The 23,875-nt window shown below is 36.0% G+C and overlaps 1 long non-coding RNA gene across 1 annotated transcript; it reads right to left on the bottom strand.

Annotated features, from left to right (window-relative positions):
* Positions 1-13,843: 13,843 nt before the first annotated feature.
* LOC149136737 (uncharacterized) lies at positions 13,844-19,319 on the bottom strand. Its single transcript, XR_016241212.1, has 2 exons — positions 19,054-19,319; positions 13,844-17,229 (listed from the first exon to the last, which is right to left on the bottom strand). It is a non-coding gene; the product is annotated as an uncharacterized LOC149136737 (long non-coding RNA).
* Between the last annotated feature and the right edge of the window lie 4,556 nt (positions 19,320-23,875).

Raw genomic sequence — 23,875 nt, 5'->3', positions numbered from 1 at the left:
ACCGTCATCGAAGAATTGACGAACTTGTTGTTATGACTGATGTGTCCTGAATTTTAAGCGAGAAATTTCGAATGAAAAGAATTGCAGCAAGATTTGTGCCTCACTTTCTCGAATTCGTATCGTGAATTGAAAGAACAGTTGGAAGTTGTTTTGGACCTTTTTTCGAAGGCCATCACTGGTGACGAAAGCTACGGAATTTGCAGATGTGGAAGAGGAGAAGAAAAAAAAATGACGGAAGCGTTAAAAGGCAACACCTTGCAAGAGTCCCAACACTACTTCGGACACTGGAGTGATACATTGCTTCAAATGGAGAATACTTTGAAGGCAATAAAAGTGTAAACATGCAAAAATAATATTACAAAATTTAGGATATCTCCTTGTAAATACATACACACACACACACACACACACACACACACACACACACACACACACACACACACACACACACACACACACACACACACACACACACACACACACACATATATATATAAAACAAATAATAAAGAGTATATGCATATATACGTACAAGTATGTGCATACCTACATCTACCTGTGTATATAGGTGCATATCTGGGTACAGGACGTTGCAAACAAAACGTAGACAAAAAAAATAATAACCAGAGTACAGAAAACACACAACCCACATAGAGAACATTTTCCTTCATCAGCTGCCACCATTCTAACACAGGCGTTTCGAAGAGTTACATATATATATACATATATATATTACAGACCTGACTGGATTAGCGGGTAAGGGATTGAGTATTTCACAAACACATGTGCCCTTAATGTATTTCACATGCGAAATCAGCGTGAGACAGTGTGAATCATAGGTGCAATCCATCCAATGAGATTCTCCACATTTTCCGTCCAGCCAATATGATCGAATCGAGGCTGCTTAGGATGTCATGCAATATGATTGGACCCATGACGCAGTGATTGTGGGGTGAATTCCTAAACCAGTCAACCATGCTGTGTTTACAACACTAATATTCCTACAAAATATCATCACAACCATAACAATAACAGCAGCACGATAACCAGCTGAAAAGTTTCAATATACCCATCTGCCCTGTTAGAAATAGCAACCAAATCTCCATCGAATTACAGTCATTAGAAATTAAAGAGAGATTGGACAATCATTGAAGGCCTAGACATACTACAACATTCTAATCAGAATTAGCATAGTCCTTCGACCTTCAAGAAATAGCGGGCAAATCTCCATCAAATCACAGTCTTTAGAAATGAAGGACGACTTGGTTAATCATTGGAAACTTAGATACACAACAATGCATGTGTGCAAACAACAAGAACAAGAACAACAACGAAAATTTGTTTATTTTGTGTCGGAATTTTACAGAAATTCTTTAAACAATGTCTAATCACTGAACAATGGAGTTAATTCAAATTTAGAGCAACAATACTTTGAAAAATCTCATGCAATGTAAATAGATCAATTTAATAGGATAAGAAGTTAATAAAAGCTCATTAGAACCAGCTAAATATAAATTAGTTTCTGTATACTGTTTGATTTCTTTTTATACTCAGAAAGCGTTTATATTCTTAGTATATTAATCTTAGTATATTAATTTCCGAGTAAACAAACCAACAAAATATTCAAGATAATGCCAATATACTTAATTTAGCGTTGGAAAGCTATCCGATTAGCTAATAAGATCGAAGTGCAGAAGAAAGCGTTTCATTAACGATGATTAATAATTTAATATCATCTAAGCAGGTAAGAATTCAACCTGAGCTTATTTTCCCTACCTTCTTTCTTAAGATTTCTAGTCTAGAAACACATGCAGAACGTTTTAAGTAGTAGTAGTAGTAGTAGTAGTAGTAGTAGTAGTAGTAGTAGTAGTAGTAGAAGTAGTAGTAGTAGTAGAGTAGTAGTATGGTCAAAATGTTCGTTCCGTTATTGTCGGCATAAAACTTCAAGCACTCTATTAGGTAGCTAACTTTAGTTCGTCCCTTGCGCATCGGCACTTTAGATACTTGTCACATCAACATAGTTCAACTCGAACTTGCAAAGAGACAGGCTGTATTTTCTGTGACTGAGATCTCCTTGAAACTGGTGAACCAAAACAAACATTATTGGTACTTCAAGCTTTTTTTTTTTAGGAAAGGTAAGAAAATGGCGGTAACATGTACAAAATATGCACTGCGTACGGAGAAGATACTGTTACGGAACACGTGTGCCAGAAGGCTTTTTAGAGATTTCAATCAGAAAATTTTTCAACTCAAGAAGCACCTCGCTCTGGCTGGACAACTGAGATAAACAGCGACACCAACCCCCGTTATGCAATTAAGATTATCGTTGATATTCTTCAAATAACCAAATCGAGTGTTGAAAACCATTTACATCAACTTGCATACATCAGTAAGCTTGAAGTTTGAGCCTCACATCAGTTGAATGAGGATAACCTCGCTCAACGGATTTCCATCTGCGATTCATTGCAGAAACGTGAAGAAAACGATTTTTTTTTCTTTTGAAGCGGGTAGTAACAGAGGACGAAAAATAGATTGTCTATAAGCATGTGAAGTGTAAACGATCATGGGGTGAGGTAACTATCACAAACAGCTTCTAAAAAAGATTTCATCTGATGAAGGTTATGCTATGCTTTCAATTTCGTGGAATTGGAAGTGTATTGTCTTTTACGAGCTTTTTCCTATGGACAGAACCATCAATTCGGATGTGTACTGTGTTCAGCTGGACAAGTTACATGCAGTGATCAATTAGAGGTGTCGTCCAGCACTTGCTAATCGTAAGGGCACTATCTTCCATCATGACAATTCCAGACCACATGAGCTACTGTAAATTGGCTTGACACCGCATGAACTATTGTAACTTGGCTTGAAATTTTCACAGCACCCTCCATATTCGCATGACCTTGTGCCTTTACATTTCCAACTGTTTCGGTTTCTTCGAAATTCAGTGAGTGGACAGATCTTCAACTCTGAAGAAGAGGCGAAAAATTCACCTAACAGAGTTTTTCACCATTAAAGCGCATCAGAATCTTATCCCCAAACTTCACTGTTTTCGTCGTGTAACGTGGGTAGTTTCGCTTTCTAGTAAGCGAGAATTTGTCAGAAGGCCTACAGGAAAGCGAAACGACCGATGTTATACGACGAAAACAGTTACGTTTGGAGGTTAGAGTCTAATGATTTGGGGATCCATATAAAGTCATTGTTCAAGAAAGTTGGTTAACATTGACAGTAACTTGAATAGTGCCAAATACATCCAGTTGCTGAAGGACAATTTGATACCAGACCTCGATGAAGGTGAGATTTTTCAATACGACGGAGCCGCACGAAATATTAACAATGTACAATAACTTTTTGAAATGAACATTATAGAAATTTTTCCGTTTTAAAACACTGTATCTTGATTGGTCTATGTGAGGTGACCGGAAACTTCTGCAACGCAACTTTTGGTGGCTGTCTCGCATCTCATACTCTCATTCAGAACTCCTACAATAAAATATAATGATTAGGTATGGAAATGACTCCAACAGGGCCAATGTTTTATTTGTAAAAAACGCAATGCAAAACATCCATCTGTAAGTTGGAAATTAGTAGAAATTTAGAATAGTTTAAAGTGGTCGAAGACTTTTGCACGGTACTGTATACACGTCAAGTTTCTTTCAGTTTCCGTCTACCAAATCCACTGATAAGGCTTTAGTCGGCCCAGGGCTATAGTAGAAGACATTTACCCAACATGCTATGCAATGAGACTGAACCCGGATCATGAAATTGGGAAACAAACTCTTAACAACACAATCAATCTTGTTATTTAATCCTAAGTCAACTCTGATTGAACAGATGATCTATGATCAAATGCGACCCTGGCGTTTATTTTTCAAACAAAATCTATCTAGGACTACATTATTTTCTCACACACATACACCTTCTTTTAGTCTTTAATGTGTGTTTGAGATGGATTCGGCTGCTATATCTAGTAAGTTGAGTAACTTTTAGTGGCTTCCTTGTTGGCTTATTCGTAATTACATTTCACCATGTTTGTAATTTTGTTCAATATTCTTTTAACTTTCTTACAACAGATTTTATTTTTCCTGAGAGGAAAATTAAAGATATCTTTATAGATGAATCTTGAATGAATAAATTCCATTAAATATAGTCATACATTTTTCTATTATATGTTCTGCGCTTTATTAAAATTCTATTGAAACGATATTGATAGCAGTGCGACGGGGAAACGAGCCGGCAGTTGCAGTGGTGGTAGCGGCAGCATCCGTTGTCGCCGATGTTGTTAGTTGCTATAGCATAAAATATGCCGAATATTTAATGGGTGGTTTGTCAGACGAAGGAAACTGTACAAAGACACAAATACTCATACGTCATATAGCTTAGAATTGCCAGATAAAACAATTTAAAAAAAAAACCGACGTATGTTTTTGTTATCATTTTTAGCTCCATGTCATTTATGAATGACAAGATTTAGAAGCCAAAACGTTACTGTTTGACATATAACGAACTTATTGTATACAGCGCTCTCGCTAATGTTCACATTGTACAAGAGAAGGATAACAACGTTGTCCCTTTCAACAGCAAAAACGCACCTTCACTATACATTTCTTAGGTAGATTTAACAGGCGCTCTCTTTAACATTATAATACATCTTCTTCCATTTACCTACTTTTCACCTTCTTATAAATTATTGACGACCCCTTATTTCAAACAAACGCTAATTTATAACAATTGTTTCATAATTTTTTTCGTATCATTTTCTTCTACTCTTGCTCTATCTTTTTGTCTATTACTTGCTTCGGTCATTAGACTGCAGCCATGTTGGGGCAGCGCTTTGAAGAATTGTAGTCGAGTGAATCGAACCCAGAACTTTATTTTTTTAAAGCTTGGTACTTATTCTTTTGGTCTCTTCTCTTTTGCCGAACTGTTAAGTTATAGGGACCTAAACACACCAGCATCGGTTGTGGGGGACAAACACAGATACACACACACACACACACACACACAATGTGTGCGTGTGTGTGTACGATGAGTTTCTTTTAGTTTCTGTCTACCATATCCACTCACAAGGCTTTGGACTGAACCCGGAACCATGTGGTTGGGAAGCAACCTTCTTATTACATAACCACGCCTACGCCTATATAAGCAGAGTTTCTTTTCTCGATGTTAGTTGAAAAATGTAATGACAATAAAACATTTGCATAACAATCAGGTATTCATTTACTTAAACTGTAATTGCTATATACACATACATACACTCACACATACACATATGTACGCACGCACATGCATGTTTCACTACTTCTGATTGACACTGTGTTGTGTATTAGATATATATTTTTTCTTAATGACATACGATCTGAAGCACAAATAAGTAAATTAACCTACCCACTACAGAAATAACTTAATTCCCGATTACTTTAAGTTATTACTGAATACTCTTTGCTACCAATTGGAAAAGAAACTAGGTTCGTCGTTTCTGAGGAACTATCACCAAATCAAGAAACAGTCTGTCAGAAGAAAGCGTAAAAAGAATGCGTTTATTTTCTGATGTATAGTTCATTATCTCTAAAGTTTTCTCGTAAGAAAGCTAAAGGATGTTGCACAGGTACATAACTCTGCGTGCATTGCTTCTTATAGCGTAAACAACTGTAAGCTAATGAAGTTGATTATGTGATCTCTGTTCTCTTATCAGTCAGTCATTAATACATACATGCGCGCGCATACACACATACACAAACATACACACATATAAATACACACATACATATGTAAATATTCAACTGTTACAGGCTTATATTGAATTATTCCCAAGTCGGAAGCGTTTATGGATAAAAGTTAAGTTAATTTGGTTGCTTGCATTTGGATAATTTTATATAAGTTATTTGTTATCCTTTTATTCTTTTACTTGTTTCAGTCATTTGACTGTGGCCATGCTGGAGCACCGCCTTTAGTCGAGCAAATCGACCCCAGGACTTATTCTTTGTAAGCCTAGTACTTATTCTATCGGGGACTTAAACACACCAGCATCGGTTGTCAAGCGATGTTGGATGGACAAACATAGACACACAAACATATACACATACATACACACACACATATATATATATATATATATATATATATATATATATATATATATATATATATATATATATATATATATATATATATATATATATATATATACGACGGGCTTCTTTCAGTTTCCGTCTACTAAATCCACTCACAAGGCTTTGGTCGGCCTGAGGCTATAGTAGAGGACACTTGCCCAAGGTGCCATGCAGTGGGACTGAACCTGGAGCCATGTCGTTGGTAAGCGAGCTACTTACTACACACCCACTATTACGCCTATGTTATATCAATGTTATTTTATGTTTCATATTATTTACAAGTCTTTTAATTAGGAATTTATTCGGTTGATTTATTTTCTAGAATTTGATTTATATGTAATAGATATTGTTCTATTGAGATGACTGAAGCCTGATGGTTGAAATGTATACTGTTCTGCTAAGTTTACATTTTTGTTTTTGTTTTTGTTTTTGTTACGTGTTTTTGTAGTTTGGACTATGTTATAAAGCGGGAAGAAGCATTTCTATTGGTCTATATTCGTTACTTAATCTATGTTTGAAGTTCTAGGTTGATTTTTGTTTTGGTTATTATTATATTTCATACTGTGTGTCGGTGTTTCCGTAGATCTTGTACATTAAGCTTAGTTAGCTAAATCTATTGTGTTCTGTAATTTTTGAAGTACTTTATGAATATATTTCTTTGTTTCATAGGTATTGTGTTTTCAATTTCTATGCTTTGTAGCTAAAGCTTAAATAAAATTTTGTTTATTTCCGATGTTGTATTTTTTAATAACTAGCAGAGCCACCCGGCGTTTCCCGGGAATGAAATTGTTGCTTATTGGTACTTACTCTTTTACTTGTTTCAGTCATTTGACTGCGGCCATGCTGGAGCACCGCCTTTAGTCGAGCAAATCAACCCCAGGACAAATTCTTTGGAAGCCTAGTACTTATTCTATCGGTCTCTTTTGCCGAACCACTAAGTTACGGGGACGTAAACACACCACCATCCGTTGTCAAGCGATGTTGGGGGGACAAACACAGACATACAAACACACACATACACATATATATACGACGGGCTTCTTTCAGTTTCCATCTACCAAATCCACTCACAAGGCTTTGGTCGGCCCGAGGCTATAGTAGAAGACACTTGCCCAAGGTGCCACGCAATGGGACTGAACCCGGAACCATGTGGTTGGTAAGCAAGCTACTTTCCACACAGCCACTCCTGCGCCTATACTTGGAAACTTTTACGATAATTAAAATGGGGCTTAAATGAAAAAAATTCACACAGCGAATATACCACGTTATTGTTTCACTGTTATATACACAGATATACATTGACGCATGTCAGTCGAAAAGTGAAAGTGTAATAGTAATACTTACTTTAACACTCAATGGTTTTACACTTTTGTATATGACATGTACATACTATTCATGTAAGTGCTTCTTCATATACTATGTTTTCTGTCTTGCCATGCTTATCACTGAGAATATAGAGGTTATTTTCATCTCCAACTCTAGAACATCCAACATACAGCTGACCATGTGAGAAGCAAGGTTGAAGGAGGTTAAGTCCCACCACCTTTAGAGATTGACCTTGTGCTCTGTTGATAGACATTGCAAAGGTAAGCTTGACCGGAAACTGCAGTCTCTTGAACTGAAAGGGGAGATCATTTGAAATGAGAGGTATCCTTGGAATGAAGACATTCTCACCCATCATGCTGCCTGTAATTATTGTTGCTTCCAACACATGGGGCATCGCTGTTTTAACAACCAACCTTGTTCTATTGCAGAGTGTGGGTGCATCAAGGTTTCTTAATAGCATTATGGGAGCACCTATTTTCACGATCAGTATATGTGGTGGAAATCCTGGTGGCTGAAGTGAATTGAGGAACTCCACTGGGTAATGCGTTGCCTGTTCTTGATCATGGACAGAGTTAATTGATCTGTATGAACATTCAGGTCCTGGAGACTGAGTTAACAAATTTAAATTCAGCTTGTCTCCAGAATCATTCCTTGGTGCCAGAATTGTTCTTTCACATAGCCACTTGTGACTGACCCTAACCCTAACCCTAACCCTGGTTAGTAAATTATGAAATTACTTACATCAGTAAATGTGAAGTTGTTAGCGATTGAAAACGTAAACTGTTAGTGAGAACAGTAACGATTGAAGTTAAAGTGAGGTTGAAGTGAAATTTGCCACTCAGTGAACCAAACAGCCAGTATCGAAGGTACCAGAAAAAAAGAAAACCTCAGCAACAGGAAAACACAAAACCGTACTTCTGTTAGTAAATGATGAAATTACTTACATCAGTAAATGTGAGTAAACTTTTAGTGCGAACAGTAACGATTGAAGTTAAAGTGAAGAAAAAACTATGGCTACCGGAAATTGACATTGAGGAACATTTTTAAAGAAGTGAATCTTAAATATAAAGCAATATTATTTATCTTAATAAAAAAAATCAAATGAAGAGCCTAAGATTTATCCGAGGTCAAATTATTCCTGCATCACAAGTATGGAAGTAAATAGTGAAGCCGTTTTCACGTGATAAGCGATTACACACACATCTCTGTTTTATATATAGTATAGATAAGCAGGATGGATATATTGTGCTAATGTTTCGCTTCTGTTAATGGACTATTAATTCCCAGGCAGCGTTTGTTTGTACTTTTATTAACGCTATTAACACCGCCAGATCGAATGATACTGCTAAGACGTCGAAACCATTGGGATATTCGTAAGACACCTGATAGTGGTAATAAATGTTTGCTATATTTGTTATATGTGAATCTTTTATATCTTGAGGTTATATATTCTGAGTTGCCCTTCATTCTCGTGAGATTGAACTTGTTAAAGGGTTGATGGATTATGGTGATTTTGCTATTTGCATTGCTACATAGATTGATATTGTATGAAATGCTTCATTAACGGATTCTAAGTTTGGGAGTTTCCGTGGCATACATACGTGCATGTGTGTATATATGTGTGCGTGTGCATGTATTTATGTGTAGATGATGCAATACAAGCATAATGTCTAAAAGAAATGAAGTTTCTGTGTCTCTATTATATTTCACTGAAAGAACAAAAGTTGACAGAATCGTAAACTACTGACACAGATGCCTGTCAGAATTGAGTTCAAAACTCATCGAAGCCAATTGTACTTTCCATCCTTACTGGAGTGATAAAATGATTATTAATCAACTTCAACTGACTTTTCGACATTCCTAGAAATGCATATGATGAAATATTACCAAAACCTGGAGAGCACAAAATGCCTTATGGCCCAACTTCACGATACAGCCGAAATCAACTTTGCATTTCAGCCATCTTTAGTCGATAAAATAAAATATCAGTTAATTATTGTGCTTGCTATAATCAACCAACTCTACTCGCTCTCCCTAAATAAGTGCTCTCATGTCTATGCTCTAAATCACCTTCACTGATGATGGTGGTGATGATGATGATGATGATGATGACGAGGACGATGATGACAACGATGTGGAGGAGGAGGGAAAAGAGGAAGTTGTTGAAGAAGGGTTATGATCATGAGGCTTCGATTGTAATGACTATGGTGATGGTGTTGATCGGCATGATGTCCCAATGTGTGTGTGCGGGCATGGATGTGCACATGTGTGCGTGTGTATATGTATGTTCTGTTTCCTGTCTTGGTTTGTGTTTGCCACCTTGGAATCCTCTGTGTAGTGAGTTGATCCACTACTCAGGAAGAGACTATTCTAGAGTACGTTCTGTCTGATCTTCGAAACGTCTAGTTAGAATAGAGACAGCTGATGAAGGAATATTCCAAGTGGCTTTCCGTTTTCCTATGTGTTCGTTCCGTTGTCTGTAGTTCATTGTTCTAACGTCCTGTACCCTGATATGCATATATATACACATGTAGATGTAAGTATGTACATATATGTGTGTATACATGTATATATATTCTTTGTATTATATTATATATATATATATATATATATATATATATATATATATATATATATATATATTTAAATGAAATATTCAAACACTGAGATTTGAAGTTAGATGTCACTACTGTTCATATCATGTGGATAAATTCAAAACTTGATGATATCACCAGTAGTAGCATTGGTGGAACGCAGTTATGATAGCTTTAAGGAGCTATGAAATATCGTAATGATGCTTAATGAGCATCTACCTGCTAGAAATAAGAGCCAAGTCTTAAATAATCCACCGTAGCGCACCAATATAACAGAGAAAAACAGTATGCGAGGAAAACAGACAGAATTAAAACATTTAACAAATAAAAATATTATGCAATTACGAATATCCACAAACCAGGTTTCTGCTTTTGGTTATTCAACCTTGAGCTTCGTCAGTGTGGACCACCAGTTTAAATCCATGACTGTTCACGTTAGTCTCTGACTGTGCAACTGGTTTTGTTTTGCACCAAAATCAGAGCACATGGTGCGTAAAAATATTTAAATGAAATATTCTGTGTCTGAGGAGAGTCACTCTCTTTTAGTGCCTTATTATTTAACACACTCATCGGTTCGATTTCCACTCATTTACCTATTTTTTTTCTAAACATTTTCGTTGTGTCTTACAATTTTTTCCATAGTAGTTGACTCTGTCCGTTATCAGAGCTGTGTTTTTTGTTTGCTTGTTTGTTTGTGCGATGTGTGTGTGTCAGTGTGCATGTGTATACACATATGTACGTATGTATGTGTGTATATGCATGAATGTGTGTATGCATATATATATGTATGCGTGTGTGTACGTTTGTGTGTATGCATGTATTCTGCATATTCATGTGTTTGTGTATTCATGTTTGTGTGTGTGTGTGTGTGTGTGTATGTGTGTGTGTATGTGTGTGTGTATGTGTGTGTGTATGTGTGTGTATTTGTGTGTGTGTATGTGTGTGTATTTGTGTGTGTACCTCTGTCTCCTTGTGTGTGCAGGTTTGAGTGTGTTTATGTGTATGGGTTTGTGTGACTATATACATGCGTCTGTTATGTATGGAAGTGTGTCTACATATGTTTCCTTGCGTGTAAGGACACATAGACACACTGAAATATGTACACACAGATGGAGACAGAAGTACACACACACATACATTCACACACACACAAATGTCTGTATATACGCTCGCATTGATTATTAGTGAATTGAGTATCCAATTCATACATCTATTTAGTATATCAAACGGTTTTTTACCGTATCAGTTGATTTTATTTCGCATATTATATCCATCCCGTAATGTATAATAATTGAATGGTGCGAAAATTTGAAAAGTGAAATAATATTTACTTTTTTGCTGCTTTTTTGTTGTCTTTCTTTCGCAAAGCAAATCGAAATATGAGAGTTTTGAATATTCTAAGTCGGTGCAATACCGGAAGCTTTCATTGAAGGGAAGAATTGATAATATATTTAACAATATTGCAAGAAACAGGCAGACGATGATATTAAAAAATTTCATCAATATCCTTCTCATTCATATTTCTATCCCTTATAATTTTTTGTAAATAATTCTATAAAATACAATAAATCTTTATTATTGAGGAAAGTTTATTAAATTAAAGATTATTATATTAAGTGTGGTGCAGGAAGATTATGTTGAATTGCTTTTCTTCATTTTTTGGTCTCATATTTATTTCATGTCATTGCAAGATTTCATAGATGACTGCCGCAACTACCAGAAAACTGGATAGACTCCCAACTGTATAATCTGAGAAAATTTAGCGCTGCTGAGGAAGGACCCGTGAAAGAGAGACATGACAGGATTTTCCACTCTAATTCTGCTAAAAAAAGTCAAACTATTTTAGCATGACAACAATTCGCGACTAGCCCTGACTCTAGTGAGACTTTAATCAATTTTAATCAATAATTCAAAGTATTTGCCTGGATCTATTATTGATTTCTGTCGGTTGCTGTAAACACAATTTGTTTTTGTTTCTGTCTTCAGAGTCTGGATTGCTACAATGTTCAACGACATTTTTTCGGTGAGCAATTTAAATAACCAATATACAGGTATATACAGTTCAAAACTTTTTATACATATGGATGAAATGACATTCTTGTAAAAATGGATTGAGAGCAATGTGCGTATTAGGCTTGCATTAGGCTCTACAAGTAGAGAAAAGGCAGCTCAGAGCTATTTGTTATTTTTTGCTTAAAAAACATTAGTAAATTCAGCTGGAAAATGAGCTCGGTTGTATCACATGTCCCTACATACGTCAAGTATCTAACTTTCTGTACTAAATCTCTAATTTCATTTGAATTTCAAATTATAAAGTGAAAATTTGTCCAAATTTGGAAGTAGATATGTCTCATGACGAAACGTGCTTATATAATAAACTAGGTGATTCTTACAGCAATGTTCTTGAGTTACGACAATAATACAACCAACAATACAATGAACAACAAAATATGTAAAACCTGTCCAAGAACAAGAAATGCTTGGCAGCCAAAAACCAACGCATGTTAATAACAGAACAGCGAGAAGATAGGAAAAACAATTAAGGAAATAGTCTAATGTAAGAAAAAGAAATAGCGTCATATAATTAAGAAATCAAATTGAAATGACAATTATTTAAGAATAAACGTCACGTGATAAAATGTGTAGGATTTAAATAAGAACTAATAGTTGGAGAGAGGGAAATAAGCCTTACAGAATAACATAACAAACAAATTAATAGATGGGGTGGAGATAGTAGTCTGGAAATAGTCTAAAAGAATGATAAACTTATAAATAAAAAAATTGAGCTGTAAACTCGATTATAAAAGATATTGTTATAGCAAAGTACATATTTAATAAAATACGAATCAGGGCGGTGACCTTGCAGAAACGTTAGCACGCTGGGCGAAATGCTTAGCGATATTTCGTCTGCCGTTACGTTCTGAGTTCAAATTCCGACGAAGTCGACTTTGCTTTTCATTCTTTCGGGGTCGATAAATTAAGTACCAGTTACGCACTGGGTCGATGTAATCGACTTAATCTCTCTGTCTGTCCTTGTTTGTCTCCTCTATGTTTAGCCCTATGTGGGCAATAAAGAAATAAGAAACGTTAGCACGTCGGGCGAAATGCTTAGCGGTATTTCGTCTGTCTTTATGTTCTGAGTTTAAATTCCACCAAGGTCAACTTTGCCTTTCATCCTTTCGGGATCGATAAATTAAGTATAAATTGCGTACCGGGGTCTATCTAATCGACTGGCCCCCTCCCCAAAAATTTCGGGCCTTGTGCCTAGAGCATAAAAGAATAAAATACGAATCTATACAGCAATAAGAAACATAATAACCGAATAATAAGTAACTATAAACTCTCAGAATATACCCACAAATATAAATACATGCAAAAAATTATCAAAGTAACAGTTTCTCAAATCAACAATCAATGGAATTATAGCAAACATTAAGCTAAAACACTTGCATTATCACTTTTTTATTAAAATAGCACTCGTAATTCACGAAGCGATTGATTAAGGCAATAAAATATATCGGGATTCTGTAACTTATCATATGAGCTTTTTCATCATTTCATGAATACACAAATGTTGATAATTATAGAAAATTGTTCATAATGAGAAAATGTAACACATTAAAGCAAAAAAAAACAAACAAACAAAAAACTGTCGAATTTCTAATTTCTTCCCGCAATAAAATGTTAGCATCACTGTCAATTGACACAATTACTACAAAATTTGAAGCATTTATAATAAAGTCCATGAAATAATGATAAATCAGAAGAACTTGGAAGGATTATGATGGTGGGGTAAGGTGTCACATGATCATACCGTACCCCGGACCTTTCCGGAGATGAACTTACTTTTCCTGTTCATGAAAACTACTGTTGTTGCTCCTATTGTTGCTGTTGCTGTACATTTTCTCTCAACAGTTGAATTTAGTGGAGGGAATCTATTTTCACAATAGCTGTTCCAAGAGCAATCTACCCACTCGATTTGTGAAGTCATATTGTATTTTTGTCATAAAATTATGGAATTTGACAATTTAAAATTCACAATTACGCCCCTGGAGAGGAGGGTACGAATATTTTACAAGCCGACTAACCCGTGAGAGTCCTTGCAGGCCTTTTAACGAAAATAGTACAACAAAAACACAACGTTCTTTAAAACAACAAAATTCGCCAATAGCTCAGTAGCTCGCCAATAATAAGGGTCAGCAGTTTTTGAGTGGTGGTGAAGTCGATTACATCGAACTCCACTACTTGACTGGCAAAGTCGACCTCAGCGCAAACTAAACTTAGAACCTAAAGACGAACGAAATGTGTGTGTGTTTTCTTTAACTTTTTCTCTCTCTCTCTTTCCCTCTCTCACGCTTTCTTTCTCTCTCCCCCTTTCTCTCCTTCTCTCTCTCAAGTTAAAGAAAGCAAATGATGTCTATCTTATTACTATCAGCCTCATATTGGTATTACACACACAAACACACACACACACACACACACACACATTATAGGTGAAGAATCTCGACAGGCTCGTCGAGCTGTTAACAGGACGCAATAAGCTTTAGTACGAGCACGGGAATTAGTATAGAGCAGATAGTGCCATTTTGGACACAGGACTGCTGCTACATGAGAACAACAAATTGAGAAACAGCGGTAAATTAGACGAAATACTGATCAAGTACACCGTTCTACTGCCTGAAGTAGCTGACGAATGCTTTTTCTTATGAGTCACAAAAGGACTACAGCAGCAATCTACAAATCAACTTTGAAAAAAATGAACAAATGCTGCAAGCATTGTGGTACCAAGTGAGCAGGAGAAACACCAGGTTTTGCTGCTCGAAAGACAAAGTCAACCTTCATGCAATACAACAGCTTCCTGAATTTCTGAAGTGAAAATACAGTAATCTTATTTTATTAGTCAAATATTCTGTAATATGTGCCAAAATTTATTGTTACTGTCATAAAATACCCGTGCATTTCCGGGTACCTCTGTTAGTCATTTTACATATTAAGAACTGTAGACATATAGAAGTTGAAGCTTACATGCGACTGTAGGTAAAGGAGTTTATTGCAATAAATGTGGGCGTAAGGAATGAAAATAACCAAATGACTTCATTAGCCAAACAGAATACAGATGACTCGGAAATGTTATCAGTTCCATTGACTTAACAACCTTTAACAGAGGCAAAAATGCTAAAAGCCTATCTCAAACTTTATCGTGTTTTCGTTAAGTAGTAAGCACATCTGGTGGAGTTAACTTATACTATGATACTATTTATTCTGCACGTATTTGCTATTTAAATGCGGCCATTCCATTTGTTTTATTGAATTGTACTTAATGTGATTTAATGGGCTGCCAGACAAAATAATCTATATAGTCGGACAAAACAAGTTATCTCGGCATTATTTGCCTGGGAATCTTTCATAATACAAACAATAACTTAGTTAAACGTGTTTTCGAAAGTGTATATATGTGTGTTTGAATGTATTTATTTATGTTTGCACGTGATTCTATACGAGCGTGAATATGCACAGCGGTGATTGACACTTACTTTCGAGATGCTTAAAAGCTCTTGTGAAATATTTTTTCTTCGTAGATAGTGCTGAACTTCATTTAATAAGAAATATCCAACAAATCGAGAACAGTTCAATTTCAATCGCCAGATGAAGTAAACTCAACTCACTTTCACCACTGATCCTCTTTGTAAATGTATGAACATCCAAATTTTCTGCTTATGTTCTTCTAAGACAATGGTTCTCAATCTTTTCTATGCACTGCACTCCTTGGAAACGTTTGACAAATTTTCGCACCCACTTCATAAGTAATGTCGCATTTGAAAATGTAAAGCTGAATTTTCTAACACACACACACACACACACACACACACACACACACATAATGATCTCGAAACACGTTAAACTATAAATAGTTGTATGTAAATAATGGGTTAAAAAACTCTTTTCGATAGAAAATGTCGAAGTCTGCTCGTGGGACTTTAGTCTACCTCTGTAGATCTAATTATTTGGTTGCTATTATTTATAGTTTTATGTGCTTCGAGATACATTCTTCCAAGAAAGAATTATTTCACGATCTCTCGTTGCTGTGGACCACGAGTTGTGTGTCATTGGTTTTACCATTCCTACCATTTACAAAGTGCGGACCTGAAGAAGATTTATTTATCACTGATTCATTTATGACCGTATTTTTCTTTCAACAAAACCTGGTGATAAACGAGAATGGATATACTTCATTTTCAGTAGAACTGTCCTTCAAGGTGAAAAACTCGTATGTATTCAATTTATACGAGTTATTACTTCAAACACCGTGAATTCTATAAAGCAAGAAAATGCCGTTACTATTGGTTTGTACCTGATCATCTTGACCAACAATCAAAGGTGTTCCAGCTATCACCATCTCGTTTTTATTGCGATAATATTCTCTAACTTGGTCGACATTATACAATATATAAAGAGATATGATCTGAGGGGAGATTTAGCAGTTATTTCTAGTAAGCAATGTAAACTGTAGAGACAAGAATTGTCTTTATTGTTATTTAATTCAAGTTTCTGATTCAAATACATACTGTATTCTCTTTTTACTTTTGTACCGCCATTAGAATGGCTTCTGCTCCTCGCATCTGACTGAGCTCATGCCAATCCCACTTGAGCATTCTCTTCTCACTCAGCTTCCTTTTTTTTTTTCATACCAGTCTTATTGTATCCAGTCTCCAAACTCTGTATTAATCCTTACGTCCAGTTATTCCTCTCCAAACTGTCGAGATTCTGGAATACGCATCGCTGCTTAGTCGTTCCTGCAAACGTTGACTAAAAACAAGGTTCAAGAGGAATATTCATAGTATCAGTCTCATTGATCTATGTGAACCAGCGAGGGCCATAAGTACTTCGTCTCCCTTCAGCCTGTGCGAGCAAAATAAAGTCATCCATTTCTGAGCAGACATATGAAATGACTAGAGGTGTGATAGCCATCAGTACCTCGTCCTTAGGTTAGACACTTCGTATTCAGAACTACACTAACCAATATGTCCTACCTCTTCCATTACATTAAGATATAATTTGGAAGGAAATCTTGCAGCTATTTTTTGCATGTTGAGCGACCGTGTGAAATTTCCCGCGGAATATAAATACCTCTGGTACCGGCTAGTACAGTAGTTTGCAACCAGAGTGTTGTAGACAGTGATTTCAGGTTTCGCAAGACCCTAAATTTAAATAGTAAAATTAGCAAAAGTATTAATAAAGGTACAGTATCGTGTACCTGGCGTGCTAACGTTTCTTATTTCTTTATTGCCCACAAGGGGCTAAACATAGAGGGGACAAACAAGGACAGACAAAGGGATTGCGCCGATTACATCGACCCCAGTGTGTAACTGGTACTTAATTTATCGATCCCGAAAGGATGAAAGGCAAAGTCGACCTCGGCCGAATTTGAACTCAGAACGTAACGGCAGACGAAATACCGCTAAGCATTTCGCCCGGCGTGTTAACGTTTCTGCCAGCTCGCGGCCTTTGAATGCTGTATATGAGCTAGTCGAGTGACCATGGAGAGGATCTCCCCCCACCCCATGTATTGCCTCCGCATATAAACTTACAATAACGACTGAATTCTGCTGACTTGTGTGAGCGTTATATTACTATATACGAAGCAGTTGAAGCTTTTATGAAATTTCAAAACAAATCTATTAAAGAAAACCTGTTAAGTAATTTTAAGAACTTTTATATTGTAATAACTCTACAGACTTCATTAAATAGAAATTAAATAGGCGAGATCGGCATTTACGGTTGTGGTGTCAAATTTAAGTCTTAAGATTCAGAAGAACTTGATTAGCATCATTTATTGGTAAAACAAGCTGAGAGAAAAATATCATAGTTTACTTTCTTTCACTTCAATTTACAATTGTTTTATTTCAAAATTTGATATTTCCATTTTTTTTTTTCAATTGCATTTTCCCATTTAATAAAGCCGGTTTGGCCATTAAAACATAAAACATTTCAAAATTAGTTAACAACACGTTTTTCATAGACTTGCTTTTCGAATTTTGAAAAAGCTTCAATAATTTATAAGAATCGTTGACAGTTTTGATGCGTTAGTCAGCCTTTTGCAATTACTCAACGGAATTGAATTGTCACTGTAACACTATACTCGATTCATCGAAGGAGTTTGCTCGCTGGTGATAGTAACCGAATCTTCCTCAGATCAAACTACATTACCTTAAAATAAAAAGGCTAGTTGAATAATTTAGTCCGAAAAATTCCGACCATCACTCGCAATCGAGAATAACTGGGGGAATATACCATTCAGTCACTAATTACTTTAGGTGCCTATATAATCGCAAGCACATACACACACACTCACTGTCTTTCGTCGAATTGTCTGTCTACCGTCTGCATTCAACAAGACCATATCTCACAATGCTTTTGCAGTACCAGTGCTAGTGCCAACATCTGAGATACTAGACTGGACACCCGATGGGATACCATGCCTAGACATCAAACCCAGAAAGGTACTGACTACCACTGGCAACTTCCAATACTTTCCGTATTCCCGAGCGTCATACTAATATATACTTTTGTTATTTACACCACCTGTCCTCGTCTGTTGTTATTATTTGTATATTCTCCCATATATATATATATATATATATATATTAGCGGTATTTCGTCTGTCTTTACGCTCTAAGTACAAATTCCGCCGAGGTCGACTTTGCCTTTCATCCTTTCGGGGTCGATAAATTAAGTACCAGTTGCGTACTGGGGTCCATCTAATCGACTGGCTGCCTCCCCCAAAATTTCGGGTCTTGTGCCTAGACGAGAAAAGTACATATGTATAGATACATACATATACGTGTATATATATATATATATATATATATATATATATATACAAAAATAAGAGGACTCCTATATGCTAGAAATAGATGCCGGATCATCTAACCACGAAAAAAATTATATGTTCTCAGTAAAAATTCAGCGACACAACAGACAAATGAAAAAATACTAAATAAAAAAACGATTAACCTACGTACCATGGTTTCACCTGTTAAAATTTACATAAGTAAATATCTGCAGGATCGTCAGCGTAGCCTGTCAATTTGCGATGTAATTTCCAGAAATAGACACAGGACGTCCACCCGAAAGGGAGCACTTGTAGAGTTCTACAAATTACATTCAGTGTATCCTTTGAAATGTCTTCAATCTGGCGCGCTAAATCCGGAAATAATTCTGCAGTTAATAAATTTTTGCAGTTAATTTGCCGGTTTTGCTGGTCATTCCTCTTACTTTTGTATGTAATATAATTTTAATCTTCGAATTTTTTTAATATGCTAGACCACTGGTTCTAATTGATTAATATCAATTTCTACCCTCATAAATAAATTTTATACAATGTTCTCAAACCGGCAAATTAGCTGCAAAAATTTATTAACTGCAGAATTATTTCCGGATTTAGCGCGCCAGATTGAAGACATTTCAAAGGATACAGTGAATGTAATTTGTAGAACTCTACACGTGCTCTCTTTCGGGTAGACGTCCTGTGTCTAGTTCTGGAAATTACATAGCAAATCGACAGACTACGCTGACGATCCTGCAGATATTTACTTATGTAAATTTTAACAGGTGAAACCATGGTACGTAGGTTAATCGTTTTTATTTATTTAGTATTTTTTCATTTGTCTTGCCCTTTTACAGTCTGTTATGTCGCTGAATTTTTACTGAGAACATATAATTTTTTTCGTGGTTAGATGATTCGGCATCTATTTCTAGCATATAGGAGTCCACTTTTGCTGGTCATTCCTCTTATTTTTGTATATAATATAATTTTAATCTTCGGATTTTTTTAATATGCTAGACCAGTGGTTCTAATTGATTAGTATCAATTTCTACCCTCATAAATAAATTTTATATATATATATATATATATATATATACAGATATAGGGTAAAAATTAATAATTAATTGATAATTAGTAATTTTACCAAGTAGTTCGGTGTGTTAAAAAACCATTATGGGTAAATGTATAAACACAATTTAAAATTTATGGTTCAGCAAGTATTGCTTCACCACACACCAAAAATTAGAAATAGTAGTTTGTATACGTGTGTATATATATATATATATATATATATATATACACACACACATACATATATACATACATACATGCATGCACACATACATACATGCATGCATGCATGCATGCATGCATACATAATTGAACCTTCTCTAAAACTTCTAAAACCCCGATAAGGATCAGAATGACCCACGTTAATTAAATATATTTTCTTTATTTTGCAAGTTCCTTTAGTGTCACAATGACCTCCAACATATTTAGAATGACGTTTGCATATAATAGCAATAGAAATTTAATAAGATTCTGAAATATCTAGATAAACTATTCTTTGGTTTCCAATAATATGATCTTTCATGTTGATTCGAGATTGCTTTTTTTGTTTTTAATTACTCTCAAGCTAATTAACACTTGACTTTTAAAAATTAGCTTTTATACTCTTGACATCTCGCGGAAATCTCGCTATTCTTTCTGTATTAATACTGTAGTAGTTATATGATTCATTGTAATTATGAGCGAATTATCAAAGAATGAAAATATGTTTTCAGTATATCGAGTTTGTCACACAGGTTCAAATCTCGGTTTAGATGATTTAGTTACTTTAATTTTTTTTTTTTTTAGAATTGCATATTTGTATTTTTTATTCTAATTCTTTCTTTTATATTTTTACTTGCTTCAGTCATAGGACTGCGACCATGCTACAGTACCGTCTTCAGCGGCTTTAGTACTTATTGAGTACTTATTTTTAATGAGTACTCATTTTGTAAAAAAAATGGTACTTATTCTATTGGTCTCTGTTGCTGAACCGCTACGTTATGGGGACGTACACAAAGCAACACTGGTTCTCAAGCAGTGGAAGGAAACATACACACATACACACACACATATACAATAGGCTTCTACACAATTATTGGTATTTTTTATTTATGTACATATATTTTATTATTGGTTTTCTTTTCACGTTTACATGTTTTTAGTATTTTTTGTATTGCATTTGATTTATATTGCTCTATAGGTTACAGGTTTTCAAAGGGCTGCTCAACAGGTCCAATGTATTCCTGACAAAGATTCTGATCAGGAAATATATGTAACTTGATGTATAACAAATATCCTTTTCTACTCTAGGCACAAGGCCGTAAATATTGGGGGGGGGGGGCTAGTCGATTAGATCAACCCTAGTACGCAACTGGTACTTAATTTATCGACCCCGAAAGAATGAAAGGCAAAGTCGACCTCGGCGGAATTTGAACTCAGAATGTAACGGCAGATAAAATACCGCTAGGTATTTCGCCCGGCATGGTAACGTTTCTGCCAGCTCACCGCCTTATATATAACAAATATCGCTCGAAGAAAGAATATCTCCATGCATATCTACATATAAATGTATGTATGCATAAATGCTTATGTGTGTGTGTGTGTGTGTGTGTGTGTGTGTGTGTGTGTGTGTGCACGCACACACACACATACACTCACAGTCAGCTGATTTTGTATACGTGAATTTCAATTTCCTCTTGGTTGAGTCAGTGACCTAGTATAGGATTAGGCCGGTCCGCACTCATCACGCCACTGGATTCAATAGATTTTTGCATGTTGATGGTGTTGATAACTGACTGAGATGGAAAATTTTTGCGCAAAATATGCTGGAACAAAGTTGGCAAGCAAGATTTGGTGGAAGACGTTTTACTTGTTACATCTTGCATTCTTGATGATTTTCTTCATCTTTTCCTCATTTCATTTTTTTAAAGTCAAATGGTCAAATCCGATAGTGATAGATTGACACCAGTTAGAAAAGCATCGAACTTCACTTAAGTTTTTGTCTTAATTCCAGTTATTTCGATGAATGTCTTTAGCTGGCCTTATGTATCAGCGAAAAAGACATCCACGTTGTCTTTTCCTTGTGACTAAGTGACTGGAGTGGATTTCATGAGGAAATCCCTCATGAACTAACCATCGTGGCGTATCACGATGGTGGTTTCTCTACTTCGACTGTTGAAATTTTTTACGACAGCATTGTTGGGTAATCCTCTCATCTGGTGTTTTAGATTGCGCGATTTTATTGATTAAAATGCTCTGGTTATTGGAGTAAAAAAATGTGTCCAAGTTTTAGAAAGGCATAATTTTGAGCTGGCGATAGTTTGGTAGACTGATTTTGTTTTGAGTTAGATGCTTATTCATAAAATCGGTATGGATGTGTGTGTGTGTGTGTGTGTGTGTGTGTGTGTGTGTGTGTGAGGGCACATGACTTAATGGCTAGAATGTTCGGTACATGTGATAAGGCTGTGTGATTTCATTTCCTGGACGGACTAAGTGTGTATGCGTGTTGCGTGGACGTTGTATTTATAGTACATGTCAGTAGAGACTTTTTTATGTACAAGTCCGGAAGGAAGAGCAGTGCTCATGAGCCTTTACTGAGCCTTTGAGATTTATGGGGAAGATGAAGGGAGGAAAGCGTCCTCAACTGAAGGTTTTGTCCGTCTGTTTGCAACAAAGGAAACCCCACTAAAGGCACCGAAGATCAGGGTACTAGCCGTCGTTGTTGTTTCAGCCCAAGCCAACTTTAATCAAGCCAACGTATGATTAAATGCATTGCAGCAAGGACCATCTTTTCTGGGCAGTGAAACCAAGACTACATTATCCAGTGTATGTCTTGCCTTATTTTTTAAAGATAACAGGGTGTGATTTGAGGGTGGTTTGATTGCTATTTCAAGCATGTCGATGGACTGCATAAAGATTCTCTCGATGGGTAACGTATTAATAATAGTTGCAAATTTTGCCACAACGCCAGCAATTATAGGAGAGCGGATGAGTCGATTACATCAACTCGCGCTTATCTTATCGACCCCAAAAGGATGAAAGGTAACGTCAACCTCGGCGGGATTTGAGCTTAAAACGTAAAGACGGACGAAATGCCGCTAAGCATTTTGTCCCGCGTACTAAGGATTCTGATACCCCGCCACCTTATGATCATGTATTAATAATGGTTAGTATGGCATGCACATATTGTGTATTTGTTGTTTGTATACTGTTGTCGTTTAACCCCAGGTCGATCGTTAATGAACAGATCAATGACCATAATTATTTCAGTCGTGACCACCCAGCCTTTTTCTTATTTTCAGGAAACTCTGCGTTATATTGCCTGACTTGTTCTTTTTGTAGAAACATTTCTAATTAATTCTTTGACGCTCTATGCGTCGACTGTTTTGATATTAAGTTTGTTTTTAACTAAATAATGTCCATAGATCATTGCTTAACATCAAAGTTTATAGAAATGCACTTACTTCCTCTGCTCTTCATATGATATCCATAAAATGTATCCATGAATTCTCTCTACATTTACGTATTGAGCAGTCGATATATGATGCAAAAATAGTTTTATATTCTTTTATTTAACACATCGCTACGGCCTTATGACTGAGAGAAAATTAGCTACTATCTCTGGCATGTTTATCTACCATGTAAATTTTTTCTTGATTGATTCATGCATAGATACACAAAACAATAGGATATGATTTGATGAAGGTTTAGCTACTATTACTAAGAAGTCAAGCGGCTGCATAGAGGCTTCCTAGTTGGTTCGTTGAGTATGTATGCGTGTGAGTGTGTGTGTGTATGTTCGTGTGTGGAGCACTAGCGTAGCTAGAGTGTGTGCCCCCGAGGTGGCCCTTCAGTTTGCAACCCCCCGAGACCCAACAAAAACTACATATTGCCTACAGCATACCCAAAAGTGGTGTCACTCCCATAAAAGTGCTGCCCGAAGTGGACCGTCTCTAGCTACGCTAATA

The sequence above is a fragment of the Octopus bimaculoides genome, chromosome 3 (assembly GCF_046866305.1).
Source record: "Octopus bimaculoides isolate indiv1 chromosome 3, ASM4686630v1, whole genome shotgun sequence".
In the NCBI taxonomy this organism is placed as follows: domain Eukaryota; kingdom Metazoa; phylum Mollusca; class Cephalopoda; order Octopoda; family Octopodidae; genus Octopus; species Octopus bimaculoides.
The sequence above is the reverse complement of the archived record's forward strand: the minus strand, read 5'-3'. Positions and strand labels throughout refer to the sequence as shown.